Genomic DNA, 7,590 nt, shown 5'->3' with positions numbered 1-7,590 from the left:
CACTGCTGACGATGATCCAAGTGGCCTTAGGGTTCTCGTATTCAGACGTGCAGCCATGTTTATACCATCTGCCCCCTCTCCTTCTACCCCTTTTATTATTTGAGTCTCTTCTTTAGAGACTATACTGGACGTGGGGTGTCCAATGACAGGCAGCCCACTGCCCTCCCAGAGCTCACTGTCTAGCCCAGGAAGCTGGAAACTTTAACTCAGGGTGACAGGTGCCATAATTTGTGGGAGAAAGTGAAATGCTTTATTCTACCGGACAGGGATAAAAGTACAGCTATTTTCAATCTATGCACCTACTTTATCTTCATTCTTGCCCAGCCTTGGAGCCCCAGGTTGAAGCAGATGTCAGGGGTTATGAATGGGCAGGGGCTTTCCTTACTTGGGGAGTCCCCTGAGTTTCTCAAAGAAAAGTAAAAAGTGAGTGTCCCTGGAAAAGCACAGCTGGGCCTTGCCCAGATGCCAACAACACGAGGTGGCCAAGCTACTTACAGAATGACCGGGTGAGGGCTTCTGTGACACCTGGGGCTGGGAACGTGGTCTGGAGGCTGACGGTAGAACCTGACCCGATTCTCAGGCTGAGTGCCGTCACGGGAGAGTGGATGCCACCACAAGGAATGTCACAAATTAGAGTTTTCAGCTTTGGGGTTTATTTTCTGTGAGGTTAGGTGTACAACAAAAGAACATGATAGGACACAAAAGACGCTTTTGGATCTCTTGTTTTCCTGCAGCAGAGAAAGAAGGGGCAAACCTAGAGGCCCCTGAGTGGTCAGCCCCTGAAGGAGGGAGCCCACTGAGGATGCCTGTTAGAGATGGAAGGACCTCAGAGACGTTGGAGGAATGGGAAAGAAGCACGGCTTGCTGGAAATTTCGTTCTGGGTTGGGTAGAAAGAACACAAGTTTTGGAGCCATATAGGCCTGACTTTGAATCTGATTGTATAATGCTGTCAAGTAATCTAGTCTCTTGCAGCTTCAGTCCCCCACCCCCCTTGTTCCCCCTACAAAACGCTTTATTGTTTCAATTTAGTCCATGGCATGGGAGACGGCTCCAGGGTGGTTAGAAGGCTGCCTAGTGGTTGCAGGGAGAGGCTCAGGCAGAAGCCCAACACCAGGGGGGCGCCCTCAAAGGCCCCTGGGCAACAAAGGCTCCTAATCATGCTTGAGGGGAAGCTTTTCAAAGAGATGCTCGCCCAGCCCAGCCTGGGGCTGACCAGCCTGCAGAGGTTACTCAGCTGGTCGCCCATCTTCTTGTTGAGTGTCACCTCCTTACCTAGGAAGTGGCTCTTCAAGAAGTCACAGAGGTGGGGATCTGTGCAGGCAGAACCCAGGGCATACAGATCCAAAAGGGCCTGGTTCAGGTTTTGCTCCATGACTGTGGCAGCTTCCATGGCATCCTGAGTTTTACCCCACTCATCTTGGGAAGGCTTCTGCAAGTCCTGGAAGAGGGTGCAGCTGCCACACTGGTTTTGCATCTTTAAGAGACACTTGGTGCCCTCGCACTTCTCCTCAGCCTATTCATGGAAGAAGTGGCCCTTGCCCTCCAGAGCCACCGCACTGAGGTAGAAATAGAAGCCTAGAGAGAGGTACGTGTAGGAGGCCCACAGAGCAGGTTGACCAGGTGGTTGACAGTGGCCTCCACTTTGGTGGAATAATTCTGACAAACTTGGGAGCACGTGGTTGCTCGGCAATGAAGAGTTAAGCTCAAAAAACAGTGTTGGCTGGTCTCAGAGGCCGAGGCTGGATGAGAAGGTTCTGAAGGTTGCAACTGGAAGAGTCTGGAAGGTGGTCAGAGGCTGGAAGAAGGGGCATCCCTGGGTCTGTTCCACCCAAACACTGTTGAAGCAAGAGACAGATCCAGGGGACTGCCAAGGTCCTTTGTCTGAAACGAAGATAATCACACGTATAATGTAGATTAGGTGAGTGTGTAAGCTCCCTAGCCTAGTACCTTAGTACCTGGTGCAAGGAAAGGGACTCAGGAGGCAACCTGGCCAGTCAGCATAACAGGGCCTAAATAACTCTCCCATTCCCACCCCACCTGACCTTTCTGAGATACTTTAGTCCAAGGGTGTTCCAGAGGCAGAAACAGAAATTGAGAAACACTGGAGATTGAACCACAGCATCCAGAGCCTGCCTTGCTGCTTGCCCTGCTCCTTAAAGGGATCAGTGACAGAGGAGGTAATTTCCTCTTCCTGGTGCCCCTTTCTGACTGCTAAGTGCAGAGCAAACTCTACAGCCTCCCATCACCTCTTTGCCTGAAGGGGACGCAAGGTGAATTAAGGAATAATTAGCCAGAAGAGCTTAAGCCTGAAAGGCCAGACAAGAAGTGCATCCCAGGCAGAGATGTGGGTATTTTCTGAAGCAAAACCCTTGAAACTGTCCAGGGGATAAGACTACTCATTCCACTTAGGGGACAGGGTGGGCCATTTCCTCCCGCCCTGCTGTCTGTGTTTGGGCTCTTCTCATTACCTCTCAGTTACGTCTTTGCCAGGCCCGCCTTCCTTCTTGACTTTTCTCCTTTGGCTTCCAAGGATTGAGGATTAAGTGCTGTCTGTAATCAGGCTGCAGGGAATTTGTGGTAAGATTTGATTCCCAGCTTTGAGGGGTTGCCAGCCATGAGGGCAGGTGGGTTGTGCACCAATCTATGGAAGCTAACCATCTCTTGGGGACAGCCTGTGCTACAGTGGATGTACAACTACTTGTGGAAGCCCAGGGAAGGAAGGAGGGGTTTCTGATGAGGCAGATTCCAGATGCCTCCTGAAAGAGGTCGTGTTTCAGTGGAGCCTTGACAAGTGAAGAGCATTTTGACAGGTAGAAACAGGAGGCAGGGCACTTGGCAGGGCATTTCACACTGAAGGGAACAACATGCGACAGGCCCAGCATCCGACAAGGACAGAATTCTTGAAGGGAAAGTGCAATATTTTTGAGAGGCTTGAAGACCTCTGGCCCCTGGGATAAGGATGGTAGAAGGGGATCGGGTGAGATCTCAGACGGCACTGTTCAGACAGACCTGACCCTCAGAAACAGATCACTCCACGCTGGACCTCAAAAGCCATCCAGCTCTTGGTCCCTAAACTAACTGCACATGAATCTCCTGGGGGAACTGCTTGAAAAATAGAACCAGTGAGTCTGGAGTAGGTTCAAGAAACTTATGTGAGTGTGTGAAGAGGTGACTCTAAGGCACAGCCAGGAAAGGGACAGTGAAAGAAGAAGGGATGCCTCAGCTGAATCAGTGACAGATTTGGGGCTAGAAGCTGGTGTCTTACCCCTAGTCTATGCTCTTCCACTGCACACACATTGAGGGGAGAGCTGGCGCGTCTGTGACAGTGGACTTGCCTGTTCCTTTGTAGCTATCAGCAGGGAAACTCCTGAAGCAGAAAGGGTCTGATCGCTTGTTTCAGAAGCACCCGGGTAGAGAGATACTAGTGAACTTTTCCTTGCCTAGTAGTTGGGGGCAGGTGTTCCTGAGTCCCTGGCAGAAGCCAGGTAGCACGCTGGAGTGTTGTTATTATTGGGAAAGAAGGGTGGAAGCTCCCAGTGCAGATTTGTCTGTCTAGTTTGGCATTTGGATTGTGGCACTGGTTAGTGGCCCAGCCTCCCCATGATTTTTCAAGTGTGCATCCTGCTGTGGGCAGTGCCATCATGCTGTGCCAAGCCCCCTGCTTACTGTGCCACTCTGCTTTGCTCACTGTCCTCTCTTTGGCCACAAGGGGGCAGCCAACTGACTCTCCCGTATCCTTCTTGCCTTTAGAGTTGAGGCTGGGGAGGGTCCGGGGAAGCAGGACAGGACTTTGTTTGATCCATGGCAGGAGGCCTGAGTTCTAGTTCCAGTTCCACATTCTCAGATCCAGACTGAGCCCATGGGGGTGGCTGAGGAGAAGCAGCACGCTCCCATCCCTGTTTTTCAGTGCTCAGGTATCTGGTCCCCACCTGCCTAGCTGGCCTGGACAAGCCAGAGGCTTGGGGCAAAGATTGCTATGGGTCTCTGATATCCATTCTCCCCTTCTGTAGGAATATATCCACCAATGTTTCGCTGGATATATGGCTGTCCATAATAAAGACTACATTTCCCAGCTCCTCTTGCAGCTAGAGGTGATCATGTGACAATGTTCTGGCCAATAGCATATAAGCAGACAATGTAGTACAACAGCTTTCAGGAACCTTCCTTAAGAGATAGCTTATAAGCACCCTTTGGTTCCTTCATCCTTTCATTCTACTGCCTAGAACTTGGATGCTGCCATCTTGGATCATGAGGTCAAAGCCACGTATGACATTACAAGATAGTGTCTGGATCCCAAACACTGGAGACCTACTTTCTACCCTTGACCACCCATCCAGATTTTATGCGAGAAGAAATAAACTTTTGTCTTTTCTATATTACCACTATTTGGGGATTATTTCTTTATAGGCAAACCAAATCCTAACGAATGTAGGCCCCAGCTGGACAGAAGATGGGGAAGCCATTGCTCACACATGGGGGCAAGAAGCTACATTTAATACTGACAGTCACGAACATTTATTGAGCACTTTCTACATGCTAGTATGTGTATTATCCCATTTGACCCTCCCAGTAATACTATGAGGCAAGATCTGCAATCCCAATTTTATAGATGATTAAACTAAAGCTTTGGTTTAAATACCTTGCCCGGTCAGTCAGAAAGTGACAGGATTCACTCTCTTTAACAGCTGAGCACAAGCAGTGACTGTTCCTCAGACAATGAGGAAGGATCTTCCCAAGCTGGTTGCGGCCTTCCTGCCCTCACCTGGGCCACTGGGGCCCGTGGCTCAGCTTAGATTGCTAGGAGAGATTCCCGAGGTTGTGACAGCACTGAAATTGATTGTGAATCAGGTTGAGACCCTGGGCAACCCAAACTATAGTCCTTATCCCCAAAACAAAATTCTTAGACTTCAAATATTTTTGAGGTCTATTTCTTCTACCTAATTAAGATGTCCCCTCAAGAACATCCCCAGTGGGATCATACTTGTATGCTATGGTCTGAATATTTGTGTCCTCCGCAAATCCATATGTTGAAATCCTACCCCCTAACGATGATGGTATTAGGAGGTGGGGTCTTTGGGAAGTGCTTAAGTAATGAAGGTGTCGTCCTCAGGAATGGTGCCCTTATAGAAGAGGCCCCAGAGGGGCTCCCCTTGTCCCTTCTAGCATGTGAGGACACAGTGAAAGGTGCCAGTTACAACCAGGAAGAGGGCCCTCAGCATGCTGGTGCCTTGATCTTGGACTTCCAGCCTCCAGAACTGTGAGAAATAAGTTTCTGTTGTTTATAAGCCACCCAGGTTGTGGTATCTTGTTATAACAGCCTGAGCTAAGGCACCATCTCCTGTTTAGTGGCTAAGAAGGCGTAAGACTCTTTTCCTTCCACCTCGTCCTCCTCCATTCTCCTCTTTCCTCTCTCTCTTCCTTCTCCTCTCTTCTTCCTCTTACGCCCTCACTCCCCCTCTTCCTCTTCTGAGGATCGCAGAGGTTGTGCCAGAGGCTCCTTATATTGTGTGCCCTCCCCCAAATGGTATTTTGTTTATCTTCAAAGATTTCTACAGAGGAGCAACCTTAAAATGTTTAAGACATAAAGGACTCCACTAAACAGTCAGGAAACCTGCCTCTCTGCTACCAAGTTCCCTCGTCACTTGGGGAAGTCCCTTCTACTCTCTGGGGCTCACCCTTATCATCTTAAAATAATAATAATGATAATAATAGCAACCATCCCTGACACACATTTTTTATTGTGACTCAGGCACAACATGTTCTAAGTGCATTCCATACACGAATTCACTTCATACAACAACCCTATGGAGACGGTACTATTACTCTTCTGGTTATAGATGAACCTGGGACACAGGTTTTTAAGTTGCTCAGGGTAATTAATGCATGACAAAGTGGAAAGGAGAACAATAGACTTGAAAGGACCGCAAGTTTGTGTTTAGCATCACAGTCTCTTGTTTAAATGAGGTTTCAATGCAGTAAAGATGAAAGTGGGGGCCTTGGGTGGAATGAGGGTGGAGTCTAAGCTCTCACCCCGGGGCCTTCCTTGCAGTATGTTGGAGGCCTCTCTTTAGCTGTAGAACAGTGTGAAAGCCACAAAACTCTCTGGTCTCTAAAGGGCCCTCCCTTTGGAACATTCTGAGAGTCTCTCATGGCCAGGAGTCGCTGGGGCTGGGGAGGCCCTGAACAGACAGGATGTACCCTCCGAGATTGGAATTCGGGTTTGATCAGAACATGTCTGCGAGTTCCCCTGCGTGATGATCAACCCTCCAAAATGGCCCATCTGTTTTCTAGGTGAGCAAATATTCACCTAGAGAGCTGGGGCCCAGGGGCCTTTTGCTGGACCTCAGCTGCTTTCAGAAAGCAATTCTGCTCTAAACTAGTGGCAATAGTCATCCCTAGAACAGAGAACTGGAGGCAGTGACGTCCTCAGGCAGAGACCCACATCAGCCACTTGTCTTTCCTGGGCGGGTGGTGTGCACAGACAAAGGACTCCCGGCGGCCTCCCTGGATCCCTTCTGTCCCTGGGGAGTGCCTGTCCTCAGCCCTGTCCTCCATCTGGCTGGACCCCTCAGCCACTCCAGAGTGGTGGCAGTGGTGACTTGCCTGGCGCAGGAAGCAGCACTTCCTGGTTGTCTGGGGAGCCCCGCCAGCTCCAAGCATCTCCTCCTGACACTTCCCAATCCCCCCACCTTCCCTGCTTCCCAGCTGAGCATCTGGAGTACATTCCTCCCTCCTCTGCTGGGCTGCTGGGATAGACAAATAAGAGGGTGACCTCTTCCCCCAGCTCTGTACAAGTGACAGTGGAACCTTGCTTAAGTCTCTAACTCTCTCAGCGCGGGGACTTCAGTCCTGTCTGTCCTCTCCATTCAAGCATCTCACCCATATCAACATGGTGGAGTAACTGTGGATACAACTCTGCCTACTCCCCACCCTGGGCTGTCAGCTTCCCATGGCAGGAAGCCAACCCAGGAGGACCACCAAAAGTCGCTCTCCAGCTCATGGCTCAGGCAAGTACCCCATGGCCATCGGTGGGAGACACCTGGGGCCCTTACGTGGTTGGGTTGATCTTCAGTTGGCCATGGGCAAAGGCTGGCAGCTAGCTCTCTGAGGAGCAATGGAGAAGGCAGAATCATGGCAGCTGGAAGGAATTCCTTTTGTCCAGTTGCTTCTGCTTTATCTCATCAAGGAGCTCAGCCCTCAGAAACATCCTGCCAAACATTCTTGTTTTCAAAGGAGATAAGAGACCCTGCTCCCCTGTAAGATTTATTTATTACAACTGTGTCAATACATTGACCCCATTTACTACCTGATACCCCTTTCTGAGCCTCCTTCCTCAGGATGTGTAAAGAGCCTGGAAATGAAGGAAACTGCTTTTTTCTTTGATGCTGCACTGAGCTGGAGACACCTAGGCTGAGGGTTAGAGACCTCCATTGAAGGGTGGGATTGTTGTTGTTGTTGTTTCTTTTTTGTAATTTGTTTGTTTTAACCACTGGTTTATTGTGGCGTTGGCCACATTCCATCCCCTCTTTAAGCTTCGTTTTCCCCATCTGCGCAATAAATGAGTAGTGCTTCCTGGAGTCTCAGTGATT

At 49.8% G+C, this 7,590-nt stretch overlaps 1 pseudogene; it reads right to left on the bottom strand.

Annotated features, from left to right (window-relative positions):
• Positions 1–1,152: 1,152 nt before the first annotated feature.
• Positions 1,153–1,780, bottom strand: LOC117038555 (ferritin light chain-like; annotated as a pseudogene).
• Between the last annotated feature and the right edge of the window lie 5,810 nt (positions 1,781–7,590).

Source organism: Rhinolophus ferrumequinum, chromosome 2, assembly GCF_004115265.2.
Source record: "Rhinolophus ferrumequinum isolate MPI-CBG mRhiFer1 chromosome 2, mRhiFer1_v1.p, whole genome shotgun sequence".
Lineage (NCBI taxonomy): Eukaryota > Metazoa > Chordata > Mammalia > Chiroptera > Rhinolophidae > Rhinolophus > Rhinolophus ferrumequinum.
This window is presented reverse-complemented; position numbering and strand designations above follow the sequence as displayed.